Here is a 13,246-nt window from a genome sequence, read left to right on the forward strand (position 1 = left end):
TTAACTGATACATATTTCTATATTCAGTTGCAACATGTGTCTTGATTCTAAAAGATAAACTTCAATATTTGAAGCTGCTGTCTTTGCCTTCTTTTCTATTCAATGGAGAAAAATAGACATCCTTGGGGGAAATTTAGTCTGATCTATCCTAGTTGATATCCTAACTTTACAGATAAATTGTTTTTTGGAGTGCATATTTCACTCTACTGAATACAAAAGGCATAATTGAATGATTATTTCTCCAACTGCTTTAAATTTACCTCTCTATCTTCTAACACATGTAGAAGTGTGTTAGAAAATACAGTATGTAGGAGAACAGAATCTTCTGAGTTTCAGCTCACTTCTGACTGCCCTGGGGACCCAGAGGCAATAGGTGACATTTAGATTTTTTTTTTTAATCTCTTTTTGTAGATTCAGATAGACCAACTAGTGTCCAGTAACTGGCAGGAAAAGTAGGACAGAATTTTTGCCTGGAGCAAATCCAAATTTCTTTGCCTCCTGGCTGCTGGAAGCTCACTACACCTGGTATGTGCTCTGCAAATGAACTGCCTCCCTGCTGCCAGTCCTTTCGACCTGACGATTTGACTTGAAACCAAATCATCTAGAATACATTACTAGGAGTCATATGACAAAAGTGGTGAACTGATGACTGATAGACTGTTATGTGAGCAGGACAGCAGCAAAGTGAAACCAAGTTAGATACATAAGAGGACTTTTGGGAAGTTAAGGAACTTCAGAAAGTAACTTTGAGAGGATAAACTGAGGAGTGCTGAAAAGATAGACTTTGATATAGAAAAACTAAAATAAAACAGTCTTCCTGAAATATTTTTTCTGTAATTTATTTTCTTATGTGTTGTTATATTTTGTCTTTCTTTTGAAATGCAAACATTTTTTCCAAATTTGCAGAGTCATGTTTTATTAGCTCTGCTTAAAAAGTTTAAAGAAAGTGTTTCAGCTTCAGTTTCAGTTTATGCTTTCATTACACCTTCTCCAAATATTTTCTGCTTTCATTACACCTTCTCCAAATATTTTCTGCTATATACAGCTGACACAATGTTTTAAGGAGTAGTAGTACAACTAACTGCTTAATGAAATTATATGACATCTGTCCAAGCACTCAGTTATTCCATCTAATGGAAAGGGAAGGGACGGGAAGGGAAGGAAAGGAAAGAGAAGGGGATAAGCATCATGGCCCATATTCTTTCCAGTACATCTTAACATCAAGGTTATCAAATAGTTTAAAAATGAAACATGACATCATAAAAACTAAAAGCTGTCACTTGGAATACAAAATGTGTTGACAGAAAATAGCCTACAACCTTCGTATCTGAGATGTTTTGTCTTCAGACAGGTAACAGTGCATTTTTCCTTTATGTGTGCCGAACTACCTAATTCAATGTAGCTAAATTAAGAAGATTTTAAATTTTGTTTTCCAATCATAAATATTTTAAATCTCTATAGATGAAAAAATCAATTTAGCAGATGTGAATAACTTGATCTAATACAGCTTAAAGTAATCTTCTTTTATATGGCTTCAATAAAGAAACATCCAAGAGCTCCTCTATTCTTGGTGGAGCTGGTTGAATATAAGCTGGATTGCAGAGATACAGACGGAAAGGATGAGAGTGTCTGAAACACAGTGGCACAAATGGTTTCAGAATATGTATTCCATTTATTTTTCACTTCAATGAGGATAGATATAAGCACTAACGCTTCAGAGCTGTCAGTAAAATAGTCTCACCAGGTCTATCTACACTGCCAAGTAATGACTACACTGCCAAATAATAAAAGACTGGGAACAACTCGGAGGATGAGATACCTGTTCATCCACACTCTTTAACTGTTAGCTTTTCCCCTGGCTGTGGTTTGGACACACAGAAATAAAAGCACCCAAAAGAAAGGGATGTGCAGCTGGGAGCAAGAGGAGAGCAGGGACTAAGAAAAAATACGACACAGTTAGGGTCAAGAGAAATCTGCCTGTGAAAGGTAGTCTCTGGATCCTTTTCCCCCCTGGCGTGGGGCAGCCCAGTTCTAGTTCCATTTCCATCTGAAGAACCATTCCGACATCTTGAAGGATAGGGAAAGGGAACTCCAGCATCAGGGGTTTCTTCAGGCCCTGAGCCTGGAGGGGAGAGGTGCCCTCCCCTCTTCTCCCCACCCACATGGCTCCACAGCTGGCATGGAGACAACACACTGGGCGTGGAGAGGAGGCAAGAGGGCGTTTATTGTTGGGGATGTTACATTTATAGGGTTCAGGAGGATTCACAAAGTAACCAATTAGAAGTCTCAAGGGGCTTACAGGAACACCCAATCACAGGAAGAGGTTAACAAGGTCCAATGAGAACACCTTAGGACATCTTCTCAGGATATTCCTGAGATAACACTACCGTGGGGGGTCTTGGGAAGAAAAAGCATGTGTTTACAAAGAGATCACAAAAAGCCATTTTGAAACATGTTTAAACAACAGTTTTCTCATATAATGCAGGTTTAGCGCCACAGTAGTCTGCAGGTCTAATAAACTCCAATCTTTTATTTGGTAATGCAGACATAGACTGTCAAACTAAATAGATTTTCTAAGAAATATTCACAGGAATATTGATGGCAGAACTGCAACTTTGTAATGTAGTTTAATACAGGAAAAGAATCTTATGCCGAGAAAGAAAAAAAAAAAAGGAAAAAAATAGTGGATAACTGTTGATAGCACAACAAAGCTAGTAAAATTGTGCGGGGCAAAATTGTCCTTAGTCTATTTAAATAAAAAGGAATTTTCCTAAAAACAGAGGTATAAAGATACATATTTGAAGAAGGATAAAAGGGAAAAGGAAAGGAAAATGCAACAAATACCAAAATAATGCTCTGATGAAAATTCAAGCTTGTAACAATGACTTCCCATAATTTTAGTGGACAGAAATGAAAAGAAAAAGGGCTTGTAAACTTAGAAACCAGTTTCATATGAAAGTTATTTATTTCCTTGGTAAATTTAAAATGCTTTGGAACTATGTACATTTGGATGTAAATAAAGTTGATTACCAAATGAAACTATTGGTTTTATGCATGAGTAGGATCACAAAAATAGCATATTCATTTTCTCTCTCTAATAACTTATTTTTAAAAAGGAAAAAAATGCTGCGCAACAACAGCTAAAAGAAAGGAGTAAGAAGCTGTAAACACAAATGTCAGTGAAGAAAGAGGGAGAGAGGACGCACTCCAGGCACTGGAGAAGAGATTCCCCTGCAGTCAGTGTTGCAGATCATAGTGAGGCAGACTGTCCCTCTGCAGCCCATGGAAGTTTATCGTGGAGTAGGTGGATGCCAAAAGGAGGATGTGACCCCGTGGGTAGCCTGCACTGTAGGAGGCTCCTGGAAGGGCCTATGGCTCCTTGGAGAGGGAACCCCATGCTGGAATAGATTTACTGACAGGACTTGTGACCCTGTGGAGGACCCATGCTAGAGCAGTCTGCTCCCAAAGGACTGCATACCATGGAAGAGACCTATTCTGGAACAGTTAATGAAGAATTGCAGCTTGTACAAAAGACTTACATTGAAGAAGTTCACAGAGAACTGTCTCCTGTGGGAGAGACCCTAGGGTGGAGCAGAGCTGATTGGTTGCAACCATAATTTGGAATCCTGTTATTTCAAGAGGAATGATCAGGGTCAAATGCTAAATTAGAACTGAATTTAACCATGCATTTCTCAGCTTCCACACTGTTTATAGTTAAGAACTTTTACTCGTTACTTTTTATACCATATGTTTAAGCAGAAGTTAACGTGAATTCATGACCTGAGACACTGGGCATGTACCCAAATTGGGCATGAGACATACCCTGAGACATTTGGGCAGTACCCAAATACAATAATAATAATTATTTATTTTAAATAACACTTTAAAAAGCAAATCTCTAATCACTGCCCTCAATTCTTATTCTAAAAAAAAAATTTAATTAATAATAAAAAAATGAGCAAGTTAATTCACACATATACTGATTTTAAATCTGAAATTAAGTCTGATGCATTTAGCTTCAGCTGTGCCACTTAGATCTAGCTAAGCATTTTTGTTACTTATAACCACTTTTCGGATAGATAGACACATAGATGTGTAGACAGGTAACATATGTGGATATGTGAACATTTTCATAACCTTTAAGGGACACACTGTGATCAGACAATTGAAAATCACTTTAAATCCTGTGCATTTTTAGGATGTAAATTAATGTAAAAATCTGTATTTTCTCTTAGACTGTTGCATGAAAAAGAACACTGTACTAAGAGTCTTGTGTATTAAGAGTCTCGTGTATTAAGAGTCTCCAGACAAGATGACTTGTCCACAGAATACAGCATAATTCAAAAATAATGGCCTGAATCCTTAAAATAGAATGGCTGTGTTATCATGATGGTAGCACAGTTAGGCTTTGCTCTTGTTGTGGGAGTCAGTATCTATGCTGACATAGATTCTGCAGGTATAGTACTAGGCGTTCTAAAATTACTTCCACCAGCAGTGTTTGATGCAGTGTGAGATACTGGATTATAATACTAATTATTGGTTCAGACCAACTCAATTGTGTGTGTGTGGGGAAGGGACAGGTCAAACTTCACAAAGGTGGAATGCTACCTTGCTCCATACTCCAGCCTCTTGGAGCCTCCTTGGCCAGCCCTGGAGCAACTGTCAGTCACCAGACACCAGGAGCACTGCCAGAGAGCCCGCTCTGGAGCCCCAATCCAGCTCCAGGGTGGCCAGAGGGCCAGAAGGGATGCCTAGGGGAGAGTGGCCACAGGGGGTCAGAGCAGATAAAACCAATAGTATGAAGCCTCCATGTGGTTATGACCCTTCTGTCTGGACATGTGGAAGCTGAAATTGCACAGGACTCAAGACAGTAGCTATAATTCTTTCTTCTTCTCTCTCTTTCTTTACTTCATCTCCTAACCTCCTTTCTTGATATTGGGGTAACTTAAAGCTGGGTGGGTTGGATTTTGCTAAGTTGTATGGGTTAGCATATGCTAAGTCAGTGCTTTGTGGAATGCTCTGTTTTGATGGAACGTTGCCCTTTAAACTTTTGCCAATTTCCCTTATTTTCTAAAATGTGCCAGTAAAAGTGCATTTGACCTGTGTAGTATCTCAAGGTATAAAAAGAGCTGATGGCCCTTTTAATATATCTGGGGTCTTACACGCAGACACACTGTACTTCAACTAGTCCTATCTTATTTCTTTTTTTTGGGTGTGTCTCGTACTATCTCACAGTATCACACCATTAATGTTTACTATAGAAACAGAAATAATTAAATATTTATTTCTGTAACAATGTATACATAAATTTCTGTATATTTATATTTCTGTATAAAGAAATATTTTTTGCTGTAGCAATGAGTCATAGAGCAGTAACAAAACATCTTGTTTGTGATATTAAAATTACTTTTCATAGTGCTATGTTGTGGAATCAGAATAGTTATTTTTGATTTGACTGAATAAATTAAAAATGAAGATAAGGCTAAGGACAATATGCACATTCTTTTTATCCATATGGTGATAAAGAAATGCAGAATAACTTATAGTTAAAATATTGATGAATAAATGTTAAAAAATTTTGCCTTTCCTTGTAGTCCTTTTGTAGATAAAAATGTAATTAAAAGCTAAGAAATCTTTGTCCATATGAGGGCTACAGCATGAGTAATAATGTTGTAATGGTGCTTTAAAATGATGAAAATTTTGGAAGTAGGACTTCTAGTTCAGTATTAATAGCTTTTTCCCCCCCTTTTCTCCACTATGCTACAGCACAAAATCATGCTTCTATATTGTCCTTATGGGACTTTCAGTAGACGTTTTGCATCCAGACCAACAGGAGAAGGAAATTTGTTGCCTTTTGAGTCACTGTCATCACTTCCAACTTGTTCTTATATTAAACAATGTACTATGAAAAGAGTATATATATATATATATATTATTTTTTTAGTTGTAGGGTGTTTCTATAAATTTCTATATCCCAGGTCTACAACGGGCCTGGCAAAAGTGTTGACTTTCTTTTGCTTCACCAACTTCTGTTACTATGTTTTTCGTTACAGAAGTACAACTAGCCTTCCATTTTTCCCTGAGTTTAAGAGAAAGTTCCTATTCAATAAGATACTTTCCCTGTAGAACATGTATAGTTCCAGAGCTTACCAGTGGGATGTCAATTGACTGTTTTGCTCAATTTTAGTTATTTCTTCTGTTGTATGTATTTCATGATTGTAACTCCTGACACATTTTGAACCAGTTTATTGATTTAGCTGATATTTTATTATATTGTGTAAGCAAAAAAAAATTCTTGAAGAATCTGCAGGTATTTCTACTATTAATTAATTTCCTTGGTCTTGAACAGCTGGAATAAAGATACTTCTGTTGGAAACAGGACGCAGGACATTTCAGCCACAGACATAGTTATTTAGTTCCTGTCTCTGAAAAATCGTTAGTTTTGCAGTCTGTCTAATTGGAAGATTGAATTCTTCTACCTTCTTACCTGAAGGTTATTATAGCCAAATCTTTGGCCAGCATAGGTCACCATAGCTCTGTAACTCTTATGTTAATTTCTGTCATTGGAGAATGTAGTTCTTTTTGTTCAAACTGAAGTTTTGACTTTATTTCAAACTAACACCTATAATTGTTAACACCAATGTAAAGGTGAAAATAATTTGTACCTTTACATTGGTTTTTTTTATATTACCTAGATCTCTTCCTCAGGCAAAATATTCCTTTAAATCCATATATTTTGTTTAAGAAGCTTAATAAACAAAAGATAAGAATACTAGAATTTAGATTCTCAGATATAATATAGCTTATTTGTTAAAAAGTGTCCTACATAAAACAATAGTGGTTGTTTTTCTTTTTCCCTTGTGTCTCGTATACTTTAATATTAGATTGTTTTTCACAGAAACAAGCAGAAATATTTTAATAGCTGAAATTAATTATATGTAAATCATAAGTGTTACTTATTCACTAGTGATTTGTGCATATTCCAGCACATTTCTACATTTTGTATTTCTATCTAAATTTCATACTTCAAGGGTTACATCTACAGCTGTTATGTGAAGACTGAGCTTTTTTTTTTTTCATTAAAGTAGATTTCCACTGGATTAACCTTGCACTTTCAAAATGTACCATTTAATCAGTGTTGCTATTTTCTTGTAATGGAAAAGAGCAAAGCTTATGACTGTTGGCTTTGTGTAAGCATACTGTACAAACAAGAAAGTTTTCTGCTTGCACTGCAAAGTCAAGAAACCATGGAGAAAAATACTGTAGTATGGAAGATTATATAACTAGGAAATAGTGATACTAATTTTTCAGTTGTGTATATTTGAAATGGAGCAAATAAGGAAAATCAGACCTTTCCCAACTTTTTTTTTTTTTGGAGATGTGGTGGTTTAATTTAGATGTAATGACAGATTGTCTGTTGCATATTAAACTTTAAAAATGATTGTGTTAAGCTGTGCACTTTGCTTTTTAACCCTAACTGAAATAAAGTTTTATATTAACTTTCTTCTGCTTCTCAAGCTATTTTAAATAAGCTTTTTATAACTATATGTATATATTTTCATGAATTGTCTTATAGGTTTCCCCTCTCCCCTTTTACATTTTTCTCGCTTTCCATAGATTTGGCTATAGCTATGTGTGAACCACGTAGAAAAGTTACTTTTTGTAATGTAAAGATAAAATTAATTCTTTTTTCTTTGTTTTGAACTATGTACTAGCATCTATATAATCATATTTGTTCAGAACTTTGAGGACCTTGGTTCTATTCTACCTCTGAGAACTCATCTGGAAAGTTACCCCATATATTTTAATTTGTAATTTGATTGTAGTTTGACATTCTCAACTTCTTGTTCATTCTGATGTGCACAGCAGATTTAAACATATTTACCTTAGAGTCAAGATATTTCAGTTACACGGTAACCCATGGCAGCTACAGATTCACAGTGTATAACTCAGCGATAGGCCAATGATAATTGGTATCATTGTCTCCTTCCTGACAGACAAACTGTCTCATACTGAATTTAGAACATATGTCTACAAAATAGTGATTAAACTCTCCGTTCCACAGAGTTTCTTTAGATATCCATGTTTAAAATCAAGAGAAAATGATCATACATTTTACATAAAACCCCTTAAATAGAGGTATTTCTTAAAAATATTTCTTGCAATAACTAGTAAAAATCCACAAAAGACATGATTATAAAGAAAAATTATAGAAAAGAGTAATCCAATGAAGTAATCAAGGAGAAGTAGAAGAAAGTAACATGGTGATAAGAGGCCATATAGTTTTTTTTCTTGTAGAAAGAGTATGATTACATAACAGAGAGGAAATCAGCCTTTGTCACTTGTACAGCCTGTTGTACACTGAATTGTGAAAATTAAGCTGGAGGAAAGGAAACAATGAATTAGCAGGACATTGATATTTGTTTCCTTGTACTTTAAATTGGCTCACAGTTACTACATACAAATAAAGATTTAAAAATTCTCAACTGGAATAATTGTATTTTTTTTTTTAGTCCTACCTTGGACCCAGGGTCAAAATAAAGGAGGCATATTAGTTTGAACTATAAGCTTCATCAAACATTTTTAATTAATTTCTCTTCAGCTAATTTTAGGAGAAAAGAACAGATGAATAAAGTGCAAATAACTGTTAGTGAATAAAGCGTAGTAGATAAAGTTCAGCTAAAAATATGTGCTTTTTTAACATAGTACTTTCTCTTCCTGCAGACCATAATATGATTTGATAAGAAAGCTAGAGAACAGTTGTCACAGTCTTCCTTAAGTTTTTATATTTCGGAAGACATACTTATTATTAGATTGTGCATCACATATTAAAAACAAGATCTCTGCTTGGATTCATATATCTGGTCCTTAGCAAATGAGCCAAGTATCAATGATAAATTTATTTCAGATGCTGCAAAATATAAGTAATTTGCTTAGTGATGGAAGCAAAGCAAACCTGTAGTAGTAACTCTTCATTACACAAGTAAATTTTTTAGAAGCTAATTCGAATTTTGAATTATCAACTGGAAAGCAGAGTAAGAACATAAAAGTAGATTGCTATGGGAAGAACAATAACAAGCTTTAGTGAGTAAAAAAAAAGAATTTTTTCAGAACCATTTTAATAATTTAGGCAATTTTTGAAAATATATATTTAAAACTAATTAATTATTTTCAAAATTAACTATGGTAATAAGGTTCATAACTAGATTCAGATTTTTCAGAATATTTTTGAAAGTGTAATTTTTTAAGCACAGACAGGTTTGAATCAATAAAATTAGTGAAAAATAGGTATAAGATGTAAACGACCTGATTATTCTTATAATGATATTTAAATATCTTTCTTATTTCAGATACCGTGTGATTTGAATACCTCTGCATATATAATTTTCCTTAGAAAAAAAATCCTGTCAAGCAGGAAGCTACTATTAACTTCAATTCAGAGCTTAGGAACTGAGGGCCAGAAAGATTTAAGGTATGCCTAGATAGATAAAGATATAGTTGGTGAAACTCAGTCACTGAATGCTAATTTATCAAATAGGGGGGCTTATGATATAAGTTCATGTATTATATGCCTTTTTACTGTGTCATGACTATATTGTTTCTCAGCTGAAAAGCAATATTTAACAGTGGAAGAAGACTATCTTCTTAAATGCTGCTACATTGTGGCTGTGCAGTCTCTCTTCATTTACCCTGGGGCTAATTATACTGGATGGGTAGAAACTCTGTGCAAATTCACCTAAATACAGAAAGGATGACTGTGAACAAGAACTGAACTCATGTTTCATCAGTCCCAGATAAAGACTGTAATCATTGATATATCTGCCTGTTACATGACTGAATATTGTGATATTTATGGTATATTTTGTAAATGGAGTTTGTAGAATCAGATTCTTAACAAGCAATAGAGAGATCTTATTCAGCTCAATGGAATTAGGTGGATCTGCAAACTGAATAACAGACCTATGATTAACTTGTGTGTTTAACTCTTTATTACTGAAGTAAAAAAAATTGGTTTTTGTCTCCCAGTCCGAGGAACAGCTAAAGGGCTTTGCAGTACCTGGTAGAAAGCGATATACTAGTATTGAAACAGTTAAAGCTTCTACATTTCAAACTTCAGTCCACAACTTCTTTACATAGCTTTTTATCTCCTCATTGTTGTTTTGATTTGCTTTGGTTCGGGTTTTTTCCAGGTTCTGATTATATGTGAAAATTATTAAATTTTTTTAAAATAAAATTTCACTTAGTGATGAAAACAAAGTTTAAAGAACCAGCATCAGTTGTATTTGCAGTTAGTCCAAATTTTCCTTTTAATTTTTGGTTTTGGAATTAAAATTAACCACACATTTAATAATAAACTTTATTAAGTTTCCTTATTTGACATCCCAGCTGTCCCTAAGCAGCACACATCTTGTCTCTCCAGAGTGTCTCTGAAGAACCTGCTCATTTTCTGTTTATTCTTTTAGTAGATACTGTGATATTTGCTTACCATCTCCTGCATCTCATTCCCCTGGTGCTTCAGCCAGGGTACCTTCTTCTCGTGAGAATGCTGATATCTCCAATCCAGCCTCAGAGAGAGGCTGCAGGCATTCCTTGGAGCCTGAGACACACATGGCTGTATCCTCCTCTCCTTTTTTGGATCAGTCGTGTCTTCTAATTTGCCAAAGTAGTTCCTTGAACTGGTTTCTTGTTCCACAACACTGTGATTATGCTGAATCTGTCAATTCAAAGAGTACAAAGTGTCTCTATTCCTATTTTGTAAGCCTTGGTACTATTACACGAAGGATGCGGGATTCCCAGAGCTGCAGTCAAAAAACGGGAGGTTTATTACTAAGACGTCTCAAGTAGAGAATGGCTCTGGATCTACTTTGTTCACATGACTGCTTACTCATTTTTGACTTCCCAGTTACCAGCCCAAATGTGTAAATGTTACTGAGAACATCACCTTCGAAGGTTGCTTAGGTATATCTTTTCAAAATTTGTGTGCAAAAGTGGTGCACATAACCTTCTTTGGGCCTTCTGCCATATACTGTCACAGTGTAGTGATAATATTAATCATTGTTATTTGGAAAAAAAAATATTTATCTTGCTGATAGTATATACTATATTATTCTGGTGTAATTTACTCTTCACTTTTTATTTTCTTGAGAGAAAGTATAGCTAGTTTTAAACAGCTAATACTGCTATTGATTTCAAATTGATATCGCTTCCTTAGTCTTTTATTGAGAATCAATGACATCTGAACCAGATTCATAAGTGCTATCAAATCAATATGTTTGGTGCAGTTAGAAATGCTTTGGAGCTATAGCTGAAGACACTCTTTTAATCATAAAACCAATTTTATGCCTCCCAACTGTTACAAAACCTGTTAGCAAGTAGCTCACCCGAGGGTTATCTAAAGACATTTTACTTAGACCTTAGAGAGTGAAACAATGATGCTCCCAGAACAGAAATGACAGCATTGCCTCTCTTTTTAAAGGATTTATGAGTTTCCTTAACACTTGCAAAAATTTTCCATAACTGCTTTTGTAAAAGATTTCTTGAGCTGTGACCAAAGTGTAAAGTTCCAATCTATTTAGTACAACCATACAAGCAACTGCAAAACAAGTAGAATGAAACAGGACTTCTTGTCTGCCTTCACTAGACTTTGTGACAATGTGGTTTACTATGTCAGTAATCAACACAGAAAGAGACACTGTAAGAGAAATGTGCAAGGTCTCTTATCTTGGGCTCCCACTGCTCAATTTGCAGTTTGCAACCAAGCTACCTGCACCAGATGTGTTCCTCAACACTGCATAGCTTTATGAACAATTAAGACAAGATCCACTGAGTGTACTAGTTGTGTTCTCTTTGTCTATGATGAAAGTTTAATCACTTAGCAAACATGTAGACACTTAAAATTTGTTGTCTATATGAGGCTTAATAGAAAACTTAGTGTTATAAAGCCCCATTAGGTTATCCATGTAATATAATGGGAGTTTAGTTCACAGGTAAATCCTTGTATTTTGGTGCCTAAATTTGATTTCTATAGTCTGGATCCCACCTTTTAAATCTGAATGTATCAACTCAGAGATATTTCTAGACAGAGGAAATAGGTCAGATAAATTGTACTGGAAAATCATTACTTCTGTTTATTATCTAAAAGGAAGGCTACATGAGAAACTCAGATTTAAATATATGGCAGACGTCTACAGTTTTTATCATTGGGGTTCATTTTAGCTGATCAAAAACAGATGACTGGTGTAAATTGACTTATTATAGGTCTTGACACTTACCCTGGTTCCAAATCAGAAGGATAGTAGTCTTAAATCCCTGCTAGACCTTTTCTATATTCCTGGAATGTTTTAAGACACTAGGTTATTGCAAGTGGCCCTAGATAGCTATTTTTATGTAACTGAACTGCCCCTACAAACAGAAGACATGATTACATTTAAATAAATGCTAAATTTCATTAATTCAGGAGTATTATTTTTAGCCATCTTTGCTAGAATTTTAGGTAGTTTCTATTCCTCAGTATTCTGTACCAGTGCAAAGCTTAACACCCACTCCCAGGTCTCTCTTTCTGTAACCAAACAGGTCAAGAAAGGCATTGTGATGCAGTAATTACTAAGTGAAGGGTCCCTTGTATTCTAGAAAAGAAGGAACATATATGTAGTGGTTTGAGAGCCCCAAAATCCAATTCCCGAGTCCAAGCCCCCCTCCCACATCTCAACCCAGTGTGAGATGGGTTTTTCAGACACAACACAAGACTCAATATGGAGGGAAAGCGAATTATGTTACAATGACTGTACAAATAAATATTACAATACATCATACACAATCATAACTATCTTTTCTATGATAAAGCAGTATTTACAATGGATCAAATCTCTTCTCCCTCCAAATAAAAGTCCATGAGGGAAGAAGGAAGAGATCCTTTCCACTCTCAGAGCAGCAGTCTCTCTACCTCTCTCTTCCATGCAGCAGCTGTAGCTGGACCTCTTATCATTACACACGAGGGAGGTCTCCAAGCCTCTCTCAGCCCTTAGACTCCAAGTGAGGGTCTTTCTCTCCCATGGGCTGTGTTCACTGGGACAAAGGTCACTTCACCACATCATATCACGAAGTGCAGGAGTCTTCGTGACGGTCCTTATCCTCAGGGGATTCAAGCTCCCTTGCAGAGCTCCCATCTTGGCCAGTCTTCGCGAGCGAAGATTTGGGAAAGGTCATTAACCCTTCGAGCCTGAGCAGTGGATTTTTTAGGTGAGAC

The sequence above is a fragment of the Lepidothrix coronata genome, unplaced genomic scaffold (genome assembly GCF_001604755.1).
Source record: "Lepidothrix coronata isolate B3197 unplaced genomic scaffold, Lepidothrix_coronata-1.0 Scaffold81, whole genome shotgun sequence".
Classification (NCBI taxonomy): domain Eukaryota; kingdom Metazoa; phylum Chordata; class Aves; order Passeriformes; family Pipridae; genus Lepidothrix; species Lepidothrix coronata.